General features: G+C 35.9%; 1 protein-coding gene across 1 annotated transcript in view; it reads left to right on the plus strand.

Moving 5' to 3' along the window:
* NKAIN2 (sodium/potassium transporting ATPase interacting 2) overlaps positions 1 to 19642 on the plus strand; it is a 1221663-nt gene that overhangs the window by 516242 nt on the left and 685779 nt on the right. The window lies entirely within an intron of this gene.

Below are 19642 nucleotides of genomic sequence, written 5' to 3' on the forward strand. Positions count from 1 at the left end.
GATCACTAGGGCTTGGTCAGGGCCAGAAATGAGAATTGAGAACAAAATCCAAGTCCCTCACGTGGATGACAGAAACCCAATTCCTGGAGCTATAACGATTGCCTTCCAAGGTCTACATTAGCAGGAAGCTCACATCCGAATTCAGAGCCAGGAGTTGAACCTCTAGGCGCTATGATGGGAGATGAAGGGATTTTAACTGCTATGTGTTTATTTTTGATCTATCTATTTATAGTTTAAATGATTTATTTAACAGTACTTTTATATAATTTTAGTTTTATTAGTAGCTATGATTAAATGATTTTGAAAGAATTTAGAAACTTGACAATTGGATCTCACAATGATTAAAACTTGAGAACATTTACTTCCAAGTGAAGTGAGAAAGAAACAGAAAAATTGATGGAAAGTGTTTTCAGTTTTGTTTCTCTGCCCCTGCTGAGCAATCACTTAGCCATGTGCTTCCTGAAAGGAAGCCATTGCCAATGCCAAGAGAGGCCGATCAGTGTTTCAGTGTTACTGCTCCCTATGAAGGGTCAACCAAAAGCAAAGAGCTTTTAGGAAAAGCCTCCAATAGGCAAAACGGAAACAAAAGTATAAAAGTGACACACAAACAAGAAAACTCACGAGTAAAAGAATTTAGAAGAGTAATGAAATATAAGAAAATATTTTCCTTTAAAAATGTGACAAGAAAGAAATTACTGAAAAAAGTAGTTAATCGACATAAAAATTACTAGGAAAATTATTTTTGGATTCAAATATTTGGTCATTTATTGTTTTAATTGAATAGAACATTTGAAAAATAAATCACAATAAACCTCACAGAAAACATAAGCAGAGAAGATGAAAAATTGGACGTAAAGATTTTAAGAATTAACAGATCAACATTAATAATTCAACTACATATATTTTTTTCAAAGAGTATCTTTAAAAAGATACTTACACATGGTTACATATTGATGAGTTATATGTACTGTGACCCCTGATTTTCAGGAACCTGACCCTGTTTTTCACCTGGAAGCAACAGTTCATTATTGGCTAATTCAAGGTTATGACCACTCTGGAACGTAACTATCACATTTCACACGAGTTGAGTATTATACCATTTGGCCTGTCAATGAATGACTTTCATAATAAATATAAACTTTATAAAATTTATGTTAATGTAATAGCATTTTGCCATATAACCATATTGGCAAAGTGGTGGGAGATGAGGCAAAACAAGAAACAAATATGCTGTGTCTAAAATTAATATCAGAAAGCACTTATATAAGTGTACCCCCTTTTTTTCCTTTTTTTTTTTTTTTTTTAGTCAGGCAGAGATAAACAGTGAGAGGGAGAGAAAGGTCTTCCTCCTGTTGGTTCTCTCCCCAAATGGCCACTACGGTCAGCTAGCTGCGTTGATCCGAAGCCAGGAGTCAGGTGCTTCCTCCTGGTCTCCCATGCGGGTGCAGGGCCCAAGCAACTTGGGCCATCCTCCACTGCCTTCCTGGGCCACAGCAGAGAGCTGGACTGGAAGAGGAGCAACCCCCGACAAAACCGGCGCCCCAGCCAGGACTAGAACCCAGAGTTCTGGCACCAGAGGCAGAGGATTAGCCTAGTGAGCTATGGCACCAGTCATAAGTCTATTCTTTAAAATTATGTAGTGTAACAATAGGTAGAAGTAACTAAATGCTCAAAGGTGGTTGTTTGTGGAAGCAGACCAGGGCATGGAAAGAGTAAGGAAGTGATTACTATTTTTTATATACTTATTGACATGTAGTTTTAAATCATTTATTTACTTGAGAGAAATAAATTAATATTTAAAATTTAAAAACATCAATTTCCATCATAACATTAAAAGCACAATTACATAAGTTAAAATAGCTTTAAATATTGTTTAAGGTATATTTGTTTACTTATTTGAAAGAGACAGAGAGAAAGAGAGATATCCTCCACCTGCTGAGGTTCCTTTTCAAATGGCCCCAGTGACCAAGTCTGGGTCAAAAGGAAACAGTATCCAGGCACTCTCTCCTGGTCTCCCGCATGGATATCAGGGGTCCAAGTACTTGAGCCATTTGTAGGTCTCTTTCCAGGTTCTTTAGGAGGAAACTGGATCACAGTGGAGCATCTGGGGCTTGAATGTGTACTCCAATATGAGATGCCAGCATTGAAAGTGGCAGTTTAATCTGCTGTACCACAACACTGGTCGCGGTTTTAAATTTTAATGCACTCTAATTTTATTTTTAGTCCATTGTAAAGGAGAAATTCTCTCAGTTTTTTTTTTTTTTCTTTTGGTTTGGTGATATCAAGAAATAAGACTAAGTTCATCTGTAAAACCAAACATGGTTGCATTCTTATTTAATTGGAGTTTAAATATTGATCAAAATTATACATTTCTGGATTCCTTCTTTGATTACCTAAAGGTAATTTAGATGTTTGCTCCTTCCTCATCCTAGAGTTCCAGTTTACATTCTCAAATGCAGAAGTAGATGATTCTACTTGATTTAGTCTTTCATTATGTCATGTATTACAATGTAATGTTCCCTTCCGCCAAACTTCTTCTGGCAGAAACTTACACAAAAATCAAATTTGTGCTAAGATCTTCTTCTTGCCAGTATTTTCTAAGATATTAATGAAACTAAATCTTTAGAACCTCTCACAATTGCAGTAATGCTATTTCTAGGCAGTCCTTGGAATACAAAAAAAAAAAAAAAAAGAGAGACAATATTGCCCAAAGTCTCTGTTAAAAAATGAAAGAAGCATTATTAACTTTGCATGTTCTAAAAATATCCATTCAATAATTATGTCTTGCTAGTTGACACACAATTATGTTAATGTAGTAAGAGTTGAAGAGTAATTTATACGTAATTAAGGCTTAGAAAATAAATGGCACAGAGGTTGGGACTCATTTTCCTGTGTGGAATTATTCTTGAAGGTTTATTTATTTGAAAGGCAGAGTGACACAGGGGATGACAGAGAAAGATATCTTCCATCCACATGTTCACTCCCTAAACAGTTGTAATAGTTGTTATTGAGCCAGGCTGAAACCAAAAGCCCGGAATTCCATCTGGATCTCACATGTAGGTGGCAGGGGCTCAAGGAATTGGGCCATTTTTATTTTTTGTTTGCTGTTTTCCCAGGTGCATTAGCAAAGGACTGATTTGTAAGCTGAGCAGCCAGGACACAAAGTGGCATCCAATATGGGATTCTGGTGTCACAAGCAGCAGCTTAACCCACTGCACCACAATCCAGGCTGCAGGGTAACTTTTTAATGCAAATGAAAATAAAAATAAAGGTATTCTGTAAATTAAAATACTTGCTACATTTTAAATTAACTTTGAAATTCTTGCATAACTGATGAAATAAATTAATTTCATTATGAACTTATTCTCAGTTAAATGGCACTTTTCAGCATCTTATTTCACAAATAAGGAAACAAATCACTTCTTGATTCTTATTAGAATGGCATCTGTATGCATACTTATTTCCATGCAGTGTCTGTAACTGACTATGTAAAGCAACAACTTAACTTGTTAAATAAGGTTAAATTCAAGCTACCAGCCACTAACAGCTAAATCAAAACCCTGTTGGATGATATTGAATTTTGTCAGGTTCATTGATTGTTTCCTGGAGAGCTGACATAACATTTAAAAAAAATATTATTTATTAATTTGAAAGGCTGAGTGACAAAGGGAGAGAAACATAGGGAGAGAGCGCTCTTCTATCAGCTGGGTCACTCCCCAAATGGCTACAACAGCCAGATCTGACACAGGCTGAAGGCAAGGAGCCTAGAACTCCATCCTAGTCTTTCAGATGGGTCGCAGGGGCCCAAGTGTTTGGGGCATCTTCCACTGCCTTCCCTAGCAGTTAACAGGAAACTGCACGGGTGGCGCTGTGGCCTCGGTGCTAAAGCAAAGTAGATTAAGCCTCCACCTGCAGCGCAAGTATCCCCATATGGGCGCTGTTTGTGTACCAGCTGCTTCTCTTCCATCTAGCTCCCTGCTAATGGCCTGGGAAGGCAGTAGAAGATGGCCCAAGTGCTTGGACTCCTCATCTATGTTGGAGACCTGGAAGAGCTCCTGGCTCCGGCTTCAGGCTGGCCCAACTCTGGCCATTGCAGCCATTTGGGGAGTGAACCAATGAAGCAGTGGATGGAAGACCTTTCTCTCTGTCTCTCCTCTCTCTGCAAATCAAAATCATAAAAAAAGGGAATCTGGATTGGAAGCAAGCAGCTGGGACTTGAACTGGCACTATGATATGGGATACTGTCCTTGCAAGCAACAACACCATAATGTCGGTCCCTTGGGATAATTTCTCATCAATTTTAATAATCACTGTTGTGAAAACATTGAATTAATAAGGCTTATATGAGATTATCTAAGTATTCTGACCTGCTTCTTTTTATACCTTTGTAAGGTACAAGTAGATCATATATAACTACTGGTGATAGTAATAAATTGAGTATGCAAATTAATCCTTTCCTAGAAATCTATTTTATATATAAAAATATACCAATCAAATTTATTTATTAACATATTCATCAAACATTTATAGAATATGCAACATAATTCTAGAATGTGCTAATTATAGAGGTTATAACTAGCAAGAAATAAAAAAAAAACCTTAAGAACTATACCACATTAACCATGCTATGATGAAATATTACGGGAATATGAACATACAGGAAAAAAGTGATGTCTGAGTCCTAAGGATAAACTCTCAAAAATAGATTTTAAGATTTTAGAAAGAGTGCCACTGTGAATCCAGCATTGTGGCACTGCAGGTTCAGTGGCTGCCAGTGAAGCCCGCAGCCCACCCGAACGCTGGTTCAAATTCTGGTGACTCCACTTCTGATCCAATTCTTGGCTGATGAACTGGGAAAAGCATTGGAAGACAGTCCAGTGTTTGGACTCTGGCCACCCACTTGGGAGACTCAGGGAGAGCTCCTGGCTCCCAGCTTCCACTTGGCCTAGCTCTAGCAGATGTGGCAATCAAGGGGAGTTAATCAGTGGATGGAAGATCTCTGTCTGTCTGTCTCTCTATCTCTCTCTCACTCTCTCTAACTCTTTCAAATGAACAACAACAAAAAAAATAGGAAAAAAGTACCAGTGAAATGAGTCAAGAACAGGAAATTCCTATTTAGTATTAGATCCTTACTTATAGTCTAAAATGTAGGACAATAAATGCATGAACAAATTTAAAGAAACTAATACCATAAGGAGAAATAGAAAAAGGTTTAGATAAGAATGATAATATACATTATCCTGCATTTCTGTTAGTATTTTCTCATAAGCATCTTTCATGACTTTAAGAATGTACTGTGAATTTTAATAACTTCTTTCTGTAGCATCTTATTTTATGAATTCTAGTTATTTTGCCATTCCTTTTCTCTTAGCCATTTAAGTAATTTATAAAACCATACTACTATAAATACTATTATGAATAACCAAATATGTATACTATAATCTTTGTGTATATTCTTAATTATTTTCTTAAATAAATTCATGGACTGTTAAATAGATCATCAAAATGGGCATACTTATGCATCTTTATATATGTGCGTGTGTGACTTGTCTCTAATACGTTGTTCTAAATTAAAATTTGCCAATATGTTTTGATTATTTGTCAATTGTCCATCCAGCCCACTAGAAAGTAAGCACAATGAAGGTGAGAAACTTTGGTTTCATTGTAACAGGCCTAGAATTGCTGGAGTATAGTGGATGCTCTGTAATACATTCACTCAGTTTGCATGAATGAGTAATAACAAAGGCAATAATTTTAAGTCAAACTATTCAAATATTTATATTCAAAATCTGCTTTCACTCTATAAAAGAAATATTTTTACTTAGTAGGAAACTAGAACAAGTACTACAAATTTTCTTAAATATACATGGGGGGCCAGTGCTGTGACATAGCAGGTAAGAGCAGCCTCCTGTGGTGTTGGCATGCTATGTGGGTGCTGGTTCAAAGCTACTCTACTTCTGCTCCAGCTCCCTGCTGATATGCCTGGGAAAGCAGAGGAGGATGGCCTAAGTACTTGGGCTTCTGCACTCTTCTGGAATACCAGAAGAAGCTCTTGGCTCCTGGCTTAGGATCAGCCAAGCTCTAGCCATTGCAGCCATTTGTGGAGTGAACCAGCAAATGGAAGATCTCTCTGTCTCTCCCTGTCTTTCTAACTCTGTCTTTCAAATAAATAAATACATCTTTAAATATATACATATAGATTATATTAGTGTTGAAATTATTAAATTAGTGTTGAAATACAGAATTAAATAACTAAAATAGAATTTTGCCATAACACTTTATTTTCAAGGAAAATTCTCTAAAATAGAGCAAACTGTTTTAATATCAGATAAAAGCCTGTTGCATATGAAGGGGCAGAAATCATAATACAAAGAGTGGGACTCTGAATTTTGTGGACCTTCATCCTATAAATGTTCATGCTACAACTATCTGGAACTGTGATACCATCCATTTATTTATTTATTTATTTATATAACTTTTTTATTTAAGGTAAACAAATTCCATGTGTTTCATATATACAGATTTAGGCACATAGTGATTTTTCTCTCCCTATCCTCTGCTTTTCTTGGCTTGAGTGTGTTAAGGTGCTAAAGAGGAAAAATTCATTTTGAAGAAGATTTTGTTATAAAAATATCAATATACTCATATAGTTCACTAGAATTAGATTTTCTTATCTAGAAAAATCTCAATTTATATTGAATTTCCATTGGTCAACTCAGGGTACATTATCTGCTCAATATTGTCTTTATATCATTTTTTTTCAGTGAAACGGATACTCATGGACAATAATCAGATATAATTTGGTAGCTTTTCATCAAGAAATGTAACAGTTCTTATACACTTGTCTGATACGTCTGGAAAAAACATTTAATTTCTGGTGATGGACAATACGAAATAATGAAATTGAACTAACCTGTTAGAAAATTTCAGTTATGAGGCAATGAAGAGACAAGGAAAGGCAACTAGGTGATTAAGGATTAATACTAGTGACGTTAAGGAAGCAACTGATCATCTTGCCAAAGTAAATACCAGTGATAACTTTGAATTATACCCTCATGAAATACAAAATTCCTGTCCAGTACTGAAGAGTATTAATCTCCAGTTGTCCAGGAGCTGTTTTTATTCCTTTTTAAAATTTTATTTGTTTAGCTCTTTCTTATTTTAAATGCAGAGAGAAATTCTTCCATCTGCTGGTTCACTTCCTAAATGCCTGCAAGAACCAGCAAGCCAGGAGCCCAGGAGCCCAGAAGTCAATCCAGGTCTCCCTCATGGGTAACACAGACCAACTACTTGATCTTTTATCTTTTGGCTGCAGAGGACACATTAGTAGGAAGCTTATTTGGAAGCTGAGGAAACAAGTGACTAACACAATTAAATACATAAATTCAAAGAGAAAACGTTTGGAGTGGTGATAAGCGCTATAGGAAAAAAAGCAAAACTTGGTACAGGGTTGGAAGCATTGATGGGGTGGAGGCCATACTTAATAGAGTAATCAGGAGTTACCTGATGCAGGGGGAAAACTTTGTATTAAGGACCTGAAAGAGAAGAAGGATGCGGTAAGTGGACACCTGAGGAAAGTGTGTTTGCAGGCAATGGGAATAGAAAGATCACAAGCCCCGGGCTAGAGCTAAGGTGAGATTAGCTTAACCGAGCTCTGGTCACTCTTGTTTTAAGATCTTTAGCTTAGCATGTAGAACCAGCAGGGTCAGCACTGTTGTGTAGCAGGTAAAGCCCTGCCTGCAGTGGTTTAGGCTATGCTTATAGTTTCATTAATCTGATTTGAAACTGCAGGCTAGGAGTGTGGGATTTGAAGTTTTTTTAAAGTTTATAATCTAATCTCAGTAGTATTGAATAAGAGACTCTTGTAACGTCTGTGTATGTGTTTGGACACATACACGTGACTGCAAGATATCATTCACATAGATTATGGAGGAAGAAATGGAGACAGTTGTGAACATTTTATATGCATACATCCACATATATGTGCAATATATACATGTGTAATTTATTGCATTTGGAATGGAGGACTCATTGTTATTCCTTTCAGCTGACCAATTAACTATGGTCTCTGATATCTTCTTATTTTTCTTAACTTAAGGCAATAATATACCAAACACCACAACTAAACCTAAGCCTAGTTAGGCTGTAAATGAACTATTTAACTCAAAGCTATTATGGGAATTGGTTTGCTCCAATATATGAGAGACAAATGATTTAAATATATAGTAAACATATATGGATTCATGAATTCTTATTTTGTGTCTTTTTGGTAAAAAGTTTATGTAGCTTATGAGAGTTCCTGTGTTATTTCTGGGGACTAGTAAGCAATTTGTAGCTCCCAAATGGCCTAGATGCATCTACTTGGGAAGTGCTATTTTGGGTGGTGTGGGGTGAGGGCGGGGTGAGAATCATTGCAATTCTGATTGATATATGTCCAGTAGTCTTCCAAGTTTCTCCATTTCGTCCTGAGTAAGCATAATTTGAGAATGATGATTCAATTCCTTTTCATCCAGATATTTAAAGAGTCCTGGTCAGCTCACATTATGTAAAAATTGTTTCTTCAATAAATGGATTACTACCATTAACATAAGTGGTATCTTTCCCACTGTTCTGAAATTCTATAAAACATTTTAAACTACTCTGGATGTTCTGGTTTGAAATGTCCTTATGAGTGATTATGACTATTGAGTGTAATAATTTAGAATTTCACCATTCCTTGAACATGAATAAAGGCTGGCTTGGGACAGGGTGCTGTTTCCCTTATTGTACTCAGTCAAGGACCACAGTCAAGTGCATCAGTGGGTCCTTAGGAAACTGAAGAGTGAAAGATAACTACAGGTCAAGATGCACGTTCTGCAGCTGTAGATCTATAATTGTTCATTCTTTGTTTCATTCCACACATGTTTATATGATTTTAAAAATAGATTATTTTGTGTTAAAAACTGTTTATTCATAAAAGCAGAGATTATACAATAAGATAACCAACTATAACATTTATGGTGTGCTAATTTGTTTATTGATCTATGAGTTTAAAAGCCTTTTATTTTTGTGAGGCCAGATCTCTCCAATAAAATTGATAAATTTATTTAATGATCCATTTTAATTTTAATAATCCATTTTCATTTTAAAATATGGTATCAAATAGAAGCGAAGTTTAAAATTTTATATCTTTATTTATGATAACATGACTTTATAAACATTTCATATCAAGTTATTCTCATTGATTATCTGCAGTTATGAGAGTGTTTCCATCCAAATTGATCAAGGGTATCTTCCTAGCTTTTCTAAAATAGTTCACTTTATTTTTATTTCTGTAAATATCTCTACCTTTCACAGAAAGTCTTTTAGAAATCTTGTTAATTACACTTTGACTCAAGTATCAAAAAGTAAATCATTTCTTTTTATTATGTTAGTTTGGTACCTTTTGTACATTACAAAGCAAATGTTATTGTTAAGAATCACAGCAGAGGCTGGCACTGTGGCTCAGCAGGTTGAAGCTGTGGCCTTCAGCACTGACATCCATATGGGCACCAGTTCAAGTCCTGTCCATTGTACTTCCCATCCAGCTCCCTGCTAATGTGCCTGAGAAAGTATCAGAGGATGGTCCAAGTGCTTGGGTTCCTGTACCCACGTGGGAGACCTGGAGGAGGATCCTGGCTCCTGGCTTTGGCCTGGCCCAGTCCTGGCTATTGTGGCTATTTGGGAATGAGCCAGTGGATAGAATATCTCTCTCTGTCTCTCCTTCTCTCTCTCTCTCTCTCTCTCTCTCTCTCTCTCTCTCTCTCTAATTCTGCCTTTGGAAATAAATAAATCTTTAAAAAGAATCATAGTAAAGTGTTTAAAATAAACTTTGGAAAATATGTGTATAATCTGTACAAATTTAAGAAGCATGTTCCATTTGTCATGTCAAGTATATTTATATGCCTATAAAATATAAATATATATTACTTTGTAGAGTTTCTTCTTTAATTTTAGGTGAAGAATTTCTTTTCCAAATGCCCAAATACCTTGTAGACACAGGAAGGGTTATACCACACTATCCAAAAAATCTTTATCAAAACAACCTTTTCTTTTATTTTTTTTTTCTGGTGCTATGAGGTATAAGGTATGATGAGTGTTTCTGTTTTGCTATTTATATACAGGTCACTCTAGCTGAGGCCACTGATGAAGGAAGTAGATGAGGAAGCATTAGTTGTGTTTTGTACCTTCTGTTTACTATAAAATATGGAAAAATTTGAGGACATTGAAGGCACTAAAGTATACGTCAAATTTGACAAGGCACATTGACATTCTCAGTTCCAGCACAGGAAGAATATCTGATTAGAAAAGGCTAGAATAAGCTTGAATTTGTTTTCTTCTTTTCTATGTAAGTTACTACATCAGTAGTTATATTGTGAGGGTTTTTTTTTTTTTAAGTTTCACCCTTTAAAAACATTTTATTTGAGAGACAGGTTTTTATATGAGCATGGTGGTTGGCAGTTTCCTAGGGCACACTGTTTAGTTTTGAATGTATTTTGATAGCTTGTAAAAGATCCCTGAAACTTAAGATGTCCTTGAGTAATAACCCAGTGAAGTTTGATATCTGTTCTATCATAACTTCCTTTTTCACATAAAGTTTATATGATTTATATATTTCCAAGAAGCATAGTTCATTTAAAACAAGCATTTCCCTCACAGAAGTGCTCTAATTTTACACTTCTGATAATTTCTTCTCTCCCATTTTCAAAAGCTGTGTTCCCCTTGCAATATTTCTGCATGGTAGATAATCACCAATCTCAAAGCAGAGTTTATTTCCTGACCGGGTGGTTTTGAGTCTTGATTTGTTTTTTCTTTCTTTTCCTCCCCCTCTTTCTCTTCATATTTGAGTTTTACTATTTTGACTTAGAAAATGTTCCTTCATCCCCTTATTTGACAAAAATTTGTACATAAGTCTAGATTTTGGTAAGGCAAAGGGCAGCCTTTATCTTGCTGACTAAAAGAATGTGCAATGTCTTTTTTTTTAACAAATAAATAACAATTGTTTTCAGTAACACTAATAAATCTTCCAGAATCTATTTGAAGAAGTATTTGGAATAGTATTTCAATTTTATGTGTTGTGTTAATACTTTGGATAAAATTAGCACTTGCATACACTATCTTTGTGTAAGAAGCACTTCACAGATTTCTTTTAATTCTCCCAATGATCTATAAGAAGTAGAATATTTATAATATTTATTTAACAAGGAGCACTGCCAAAAAAACCCATTTCTTTTTTATATGTTTCACTCATTGAGAAAACTGTCTTTCCAAGTTTGGAAGACTTGCTGTTGCTACACTCCTGGAGAAAATATAAAGTTATCTAGTGACATGAACTCAACCCTCTTTACTGGGTATATCTCTACTACTAGAGGGACTTGATTATATATTTCTACATGTTGATTATAAATTGACTTTCTCTTCAATTGAGATCTTATATGTCTAACGATCTTTTTTTTTTTTTTTTTTTTCCTGAGGTGGTTCATGGGATTGATTTAAAAGCAAGTAGAGCTACAATTTGTTTTTCAAAAAAAAAAAAAAAAAAACAAAACAGCTCTAATATTGAAGCTGGGATTTAAATTTATACATATTCCTCCAAGGATTTCAATGCCTTTGAGTTTCTATAAGCTTTCTGAACATTTTATCTTTTAATTTGTTTTTTTTAATTGTAGAACATTAAAAGTATTAGCAAATCCAAACTGCATTAAATTAAAAAAGTTGTTTTCATATTAATGTTATAATTTTAGATTTGTTGAGCACTTTTTATCTTTAATAAATAATCAAAACGCATACCATTTTCCAGAGATGCCTTCAATTGCATTTGTAGCTGCTTTTCATTAGGGAGTTACTATTTTGTTTATACAAGGTTTCCCATCCACTCTTCCCAACCTTTCCCTCTATTGATCAACCCAAGCCCAAGTGTGATTTCATAGATCACAGAAGGTGATGCCAAGTAATTGAGATAAGGTGGGCCACCACGAAATGCACAAGCTGTCCTGTGGTGAAGGGTGACAGTTCTGTCTTAGCTCAGGTGTAACTCACCACCATAGACCTGGATGACTTCAACAAAGACACTGATTTCTCATCGTTCTAGACCCTGGAAAGTGCAAGATGAGGATGCCACCACAGTCAGATTCTGTGGAGGGCCCTCTTTCTGGTGTGTTGACTACTGCCTTCTTTATCTTCATATGGGGAAGTAGGCAATCTCTCTGCCATGTCTCTTCTTGTGAAGAAACTAATCTCATTGTGAGTGTTCCACCCCTTTGATTTAATTACCTCCATTATACACAGTATGTGTTGCCCTCCTCCAATTTTTTTTTTTTTTTTTTTGACAGGCAGAGTGGACAGTGAGAGTGAGAGGCAGAGAGAAAGGTCTTACTTTTGCTGTTTGTTCACCCTCCAATGGCCACCTCGGCCGGCGCACTGTGGCTGGCGCACCGTGCTGATCCGAAGGCAGGAGCCAGGTGCTTCTCCTGGTCTCCCATGGGGTGCAGGGCCCAAGCACTTGGGCCATCCTCCACTGCACTCCAGGGCCACAGCAGAGAGCTGGCCTGGAAGAGGGGCAACCGGGACAGAATCTGGCGCCCCGGCTGGGACAAGAACCCAGTGTGCCGGCACCGCAGGCGGAGGATTAGCCTATTGAGCCGCAGTGCCAGCCACCTCCTCCAAATTTTTAAGTTGAACTCTAAACCTCAGTGTGATGGTATTTAGAAGTGAGGTATTTGGAAATTGCTTCATTCATTACAGTAGAAGCCCCATGAATAGGATAAGTGCCCTTATAATAAGAGCTAAGAACTATGTGGCTCTTTTTCTGCCAAGTGCGTTTTCAACAAGAAGTTGGTAATCTGCAACCGAGAGCCCTTGTAAGAACCTTACCAATCTGTCTGCCCGATCTTTGTACTTACAACCTCCAGACTTGTGATGAATAGACATCTGTTGTTTATGAGCTACTCAGTCAGCCCAAACAGACTAAGGGCTCCATTCCAAATACCATCACTTTTGGGGTTAGGATTTCAACATAAGACTTTTCAGAAGGCACCATTCAATCCTTATCAAGGACATAGCACTGTGTTAGAATAACTGTGGTAGTGGCCAATTGCCTGGCTCCTCTACTTACCACAATTTGTATCATGTTCCTTTGTAAGCCTATTATATACTCAGCAGTACTACTGAGTATGTGCTCCTGCATTCTGCATTCTAGGATGTCTCCTACTGGTTTACAACTTTATTGCCAGTCCTTTCTTGTTTTAGTAATATCAATTTTAATATGCAATAAAATAGTGTTAACATTAAATGAGATTTTAAAACTCCACCAATGCAAAAAACTGTATAATGGACATGTTTTCAACAGAAATAGGAAATTAAAAAAATAGTGTTAGTATGACCAGAATTTTATCAATAAAACATAAGAACATCTGCTAGTAGGCAAACATTTATATATGTTGAGAGACTGGGGTGGATATTGTGGTATAGAGTGTTAAGCTTCTATTTGGGATATCTGTATAGGATATCAGAGCGCTAGTTTGAGTCCTTGAAATGTCACTTCTGATCTAGTCTCCTGGAAACACATTCAAGGAAGTAGCAAAGCAGATGATGGTGCAAATATTTGGGCCCTTGCCAACCATGTGGGAGATCTGGATTGATTCCTGACTTAAGCCTGGTTTAGCTCTTTTCTCAGTCTCTCTCTCCCTCCCCCCTCCTCCTTCCCTCTCCCTGTATACTTCTGTCTTTCACTCTGCCTTTCAAGTGGATGAAAGTAAATAAAGTTAACATTTCTTAAGAAGTTAACATACAGTGTCATACTGTTAGTCAAGTAAATAGGGCACAATTGAAAGGGCATACAGAATTAGGCAGAGATATGTAGTCATGAGATATCTAGACTTTATCATTTTATTCTCTGTGTTAGCTTAGATCAGAGGAGAGTACTTAAATACAGAATTCTCTAATATGCAGACTAAGTGGAAGTAATGTAACACAAAGTAGAATAAATGGCAGAATACAAGCATGATGAGAGTTAATATCCTCACAGACTCACTTATATGACTCAGGCAGGTACCTCAGTACCAAGTTGAAACAAATTAAAGATTCAATTTGCCTGGCCTTAATAATATACAAACTACTTGAAGGACAATCTCCAATCACTGACTTTAATTGTAAACATGTTATAAGGATGTTATCTCGTGTAAAACAAGGCATTTTAATAGTATATTACATTTGCATTATTTCCAAACATCATTTTAAAGTTATATATATATATTTTACACATAAATATGTAAATAGAGAAGGAACATACAAATACATGTAGAAAATATGTTTACTTCTTTCTTAACTAGCCTCTATTTTCTGTGTATTTTCTTTTTTAACCTCAATGACTAGTTGCAATGTAACATTTTGAATATCAAAACTACTCAGGTCCGTTTCTATAGGCACATCTGATTTTTTTTTATTTTTTAACATATTTTGTTTATTTGAGAGGTAGAGACAGAAAGAAAGGTCTTCCATCCATTGGTTCACTCCTCAAATGGCCGCAACGGTTGGAGCTGCGTTGATCTGAAGCCAGGAGCCAGGTGTTTCTTTCTGGTCTTCCATGCAGGTGCAGGGGCCCAAGGACTTGGGCCATTTTCTACTGCTTTCCCAGGCCACAACAGAGAGCTGGATTGGAAGAGGAGCAGCTGGGACTAGAAGTGGAGCCCATATGGGATGCTGGCACCACAGGTGGAGGGTTAACCTACTGCACAATGGCACTGTCCCCATACAGCTAATTTAGACAAGAATTCCCAATCCTCTTTTAGATTTGTCAACATCCAAATATTTTCTGTACATCCCCTTCTTAATTTGTTAGCTTAGTTTTAGACATGTGAACCACAAGATACTCCAATTTTCCAGCTGTTTCAAGTGATTTGTGACTCAGTTCTATCCCTAGTTATGACTGAGTATACTTCAGTAGGCAAATAGCCCATGAGTATACAATCCATGGCTTTATCACCAACCTATAAAATTAACTGATCTGAAAAGATTTGTTGAATGAACTAGAAAATGCCAAGTGAATGAAATGACTATTACTGAGAACAGAAATTAAAAGGAAATCAGAGATTTAAGTTATATGAGAGATCAAACCAAGGAAAGTCATGATAAACCTGCATGCCAAGGAAGAGAAAATGGCAAATAATCAGAATCTTTGGGATTCGATGGAAAACTTAAGCCAACTGTAATTAAAAGGTGTAAATAGATCTTGAGAGAGAGGCTGAGGCATACTAAAAAGGAAGCTATACTATGCTGAAGAGAACACACACTGATCCTTGATCCAATTTTTTTCATGATCAATCTATGTATTATTTTCCAAGGAAAAATAACTGTTACTATAATAGAGTATAAACCATTCTAGCCCTGAGAAGGAAAGTGGGCTTAGTTGGCAGACTTAGCATTGGCACATGTGTGCCAATAGACATTTTAAAATTTTTGTCTAATATACTTCTATTGCAATGTAATATTGATCCTTTAAATGATCTTTGTAAGCTAATTTAAGAGGATAACATTGTCTTTTTGAGGGAAAACAGAGTTTTTTCTATCTACATTTCAGTTCATGAGAGTTCTAGACAAATCATAATTATATCCCATCATAACATTTTCTACATTAGCATTGAAATGAAATTGGCTGGATCCATTTCCCTTTAACAAGATGATGGGTTTTGTTGTTTCCCACCTGTGCATCCAGGTGTCCCAGCTTCACAGTTCTGTTCCCTACAGTGAGCCCTGATGGTGACTGTTACCTTGCCAAAGCAAGATGAGTGAAATCTTGTCTGTAACTCATCTTGCCACTCCCAAGCTTTGGGTAGGAGTTAATATTATGTTTGCTTTTTTATTGTCTCCAATTTTGGGAGTTCACACTGAAAATGCAGTGAAAATGAGCCCAAAGAAGCCATCTTTAATCTTTTCAAATTATAGGACATGTCTCATGGTGATGAAGAATTGGATTTATTCTCTGTGTCCTCAGGACCTTGTAAATATGACACCATTATTTTAATTTAATCTCTTTTAAATTTCCAAGGAAAGTATAGAGATTATTAAAAATTCTGAATTAACCTAAATGAAATCTTCTAAAACCCACTTTTAAATATTCTAATTTATGCTTGCTATACTATATGAACATTCCAAAAATTCTTTAGGAAGAATCATAATTTATCTTTGAATTCAAAACATTTTTCTGCATTCTTCATCAACTCAAGCTTAATTTTGGAGTGTTTACTCTCACTAGTCACCTTCTCTGTATCGCCAGCTATGTAGTTTATTCTTTCTCAAATTTATCGTGAAATTCAGACCATGGCTATATGTACCTCAGTCCTTCATCAGACAAAAGTTACTATTTTTTGTCTAGCTCTTCCTCCTAGTTCATTCATCCTAAAAGTCTTTACTTTTCACTACCAAATTGGCCTGTCTCTACAGTATCATTGGATCTGAATAAGACACCTCAATGCTATGGTTCCTAAAATTATGCTTCTTCCTTTGCTCATACAATCTTTCTAAAATGTTATTATTTCCTAATTTTTCCAGGCAAGTAAGAATTAAATTCTTGGATTCAGCATTATGCCAGCTGTACCATAAAAGTCACTTACCTGCCCAAAACAATGATAGTTAGTAGAGAGAAAGGAATCATTTCAAGTGAAATAATGAGGAATCCGAATTAGAGGTACCTTATCAAGTAGTAAGTTCTAATGTACATAATACATGTTCTTTAAATATCTCTTTTATTTAATCTTGTTTAACCAGTTGCTAATCACAACTCCAGCTTTTCAGCAATCATGTTGTACTGAGCTTTTTGTGTATTTCTGTATGTACTAATATAATATTGCCATTCATCCACTTTATGCTCAATTGTATTAAATAATTTTCTTTACCTTTCATCAATTTCATCTGCCTGATTTAATATCTGGCCATACATGCATTGTTAACTGTAAAATTATCTCAGTTTTATCCCTCAAATTCTAAAGTGTACTCATTATTGACAAAAGAGTTATAAGCATTTTATATTTTATGGAATAAATGAATAGAGTTGGACTGGCACATTTTCATTGGAAGTAGTGCTTTAATACATTTTATAAGCTCTAAGTTTTGTTAAGTTTAAAAGAGTAGTTCCTCTGTTAGTGCCAGTCTTCCTATCAAAGAACTTAATAGGTAGACTTCCAGTTCTGCCCACCAATCCTATGGTGACAGGTAGCAGTGAAAGCACACAATGGAATTTTTTTTAAATTTTATTTATTTATTTGACAGGTAAAGTTATAGACAGTGAGAAAGGTCTTCCTTCCGTTGGTTCACTCCCCAAATGGCCGCTACGGTCGGCACTGCACCGATCCGACACCAGGAGCCAGGTGCTTCCTCCTGGTCTCCCATGTGGGTTCAGGGGCCCAAGCACTTGGGCCATCCTCCACTGCCCTCCCAGACCACAGCAGAGGGTGGACTGGAAGAGGAGCAGCTGGGACTAGAACCCTGTGCCCATATGGGTTGCTGGCGCCACAGGCGGAGGATTAACCAAGTGAGCCACAGTGCCAGCCCCAGCACACAATGGAATTTTTAATCTGTCTCCCACTTTCTGTCCAAGGCTTAAAGGACAAGATGTTTGTTCTTTATTTGTAACTTTTCTCCCTCTACATAATTTTTTAAAACAAATAGTTTAGTGAACAGGAAATTTACAAATCTCAAAGGTCAAAACGGTATATTTAATCTTCCCTTACTTTTTTGAGAAGGCAAATGCTTTTAGGCTTGAATTGGCTGACTGCTAACTGGGATTTTAGCCTTTATCTATAGGAAGTATTTCATCTTTTAAGAGCTTTACAAACAACAGTGTTTGTGGATCCATTATAAGAGCAATTAATATAAGGGATATTGATATGCATCATACCCATTGAATTGCTCAGTGTATTAAAGAAAATATCACTTCATTATTATAATAGTTTTGTAAAGTTTGGATTTTGATGCTACTCATTATGGAATCAAATCATAAAACTAGTAACATGATAGATGGAGGCATGCCAGTTTTAAATTTTGCATATAAGAACAAATATATATTTAGAGTAGAAATGGTAAATTTGGGATTTAAAACTTAAGGGTTTTTTTACATTTAGTATTTCCTCATTTTGCCTGTTTTGGGCCATTAAAATCCCCAAAGCAGGAAAAGATATGTAATTATAAAATTTTCTAGGCAAATATTGTCATTTCCATCTCCCTGATATTTAAATGGTATTCCTAAATGGAAACTAAAATGAATATATATTAATATGTTTAAGTTCCTGTGTCTGAGTATATGAGAGTACATGACTTAACTGTTTTCAAAAACTATTAAATAATACATAAACATCAGTATTCCTTGTGCTATACATACTGTACACAGTTAAATGTTCTATCTTTGAGGAGCTTATAGTGTGAAATTATTCAAATATGCACTGTGCTCTAATCAAAATTACAGCGTGTAGAAGGCCATGAAATGCATTATTGAAGAAGGCATTGTATGTGGATGGAAAGATAGAGAACAGTCCAAGTTGTGAGAAAAAAATGTGAGCGGAAGTATGGAATATATTTTTCACTAATCAATAGGTCTCTGTTTCTAGAATGGAGGATGTTAATAAAGAAAACAAATAAAGTAGAAAAGACAAATATTAAATTCAAGTTTCAAAAAGAACCCACTATGAACAGGGGATTTATTAAGTGCTTGTAAACACAACTGTGAAATTCAAACCTGAGAAAGTTTTTTAATTATCCACATGTTCCAGTTTCTGTCAATGTGATGGGAATGTCATCTACTAAGAGCTTCAAATCACTAAGATTGTCGGGTACACAGGCCTTCTATAAATGTTACATTTGTTCCTAATAACTGTATGGAAAGAACTGCAGGCATCCTTTAACCAAATTCTCACTAGTTATTGATTCAACTTTTCCTGCAGTTACTCTGCTACTGAAGATCAGAATTCTGGGTTATTGAATCAGCTAAGGATTTCAGCAACTCTAGTTTGACAGTTACCTCTTTCCTTAGCTATAGTAGATGTTTTCCACAGAATAAACAAGTTATATCATGGAATATTATAATAATGTGCCCTGTCCTGATCCCCAAATAATATTAACTTCTCCAAATATTATTGTAGGTTTTATGAGAATCAGCTTATCTTTTCTTACAATAGCAATCTGAAAATTATTTTAGAATTTTTTAAAGATTTGTTTATTTATTTGAAATGCAAAGTTACAGAGAGGCAGAGGAAGAGAGAGAGAGAGGTCTTCCATCCTTTGCTTCACTCCCCAGATGGCTGCAAAGGCCTAAGCTGTGCTGATCAGGAGCTTCATCCAGGTCTCCCACGGAGCCTAAGGACTTGGGCCATCTTCTACTGCTTTCCTAGGCAATAGCAGAGAGCTGGATCAGAAGAGAAGCTGCCAATAATCAAACCAGTGCCCATATGAGATGCTGGCACTGCAGGCGGTAGCTTTACCTGCTAAGCCATAGCACCGGCCCCTAAAATTTTGTTCATCAAAATTTTATTGATTATAGTAGTTATGGAATCAATCAGAATAATTTGAGAAAAAAAAAAAGAATCAAATACCTAACCCATATATGCTGCTAACTTCTGTAAAAACATCTTTTCTG

Source organism: Lepus europaeus, chromosome 3 (assembly GCF_033115175.1).
Source record: "Lepus europaeus isolate LE1 chromosome 3, mLepTim1.pri, whole genome shotgun sequence".
Classification (NCBI taxonomy): domain Eukaryota; kingdom Metazoa; phylum Chordata; class Mammalia; order Lagomorpha; family Leporidae; genus Lepus; species Lepus europaeus.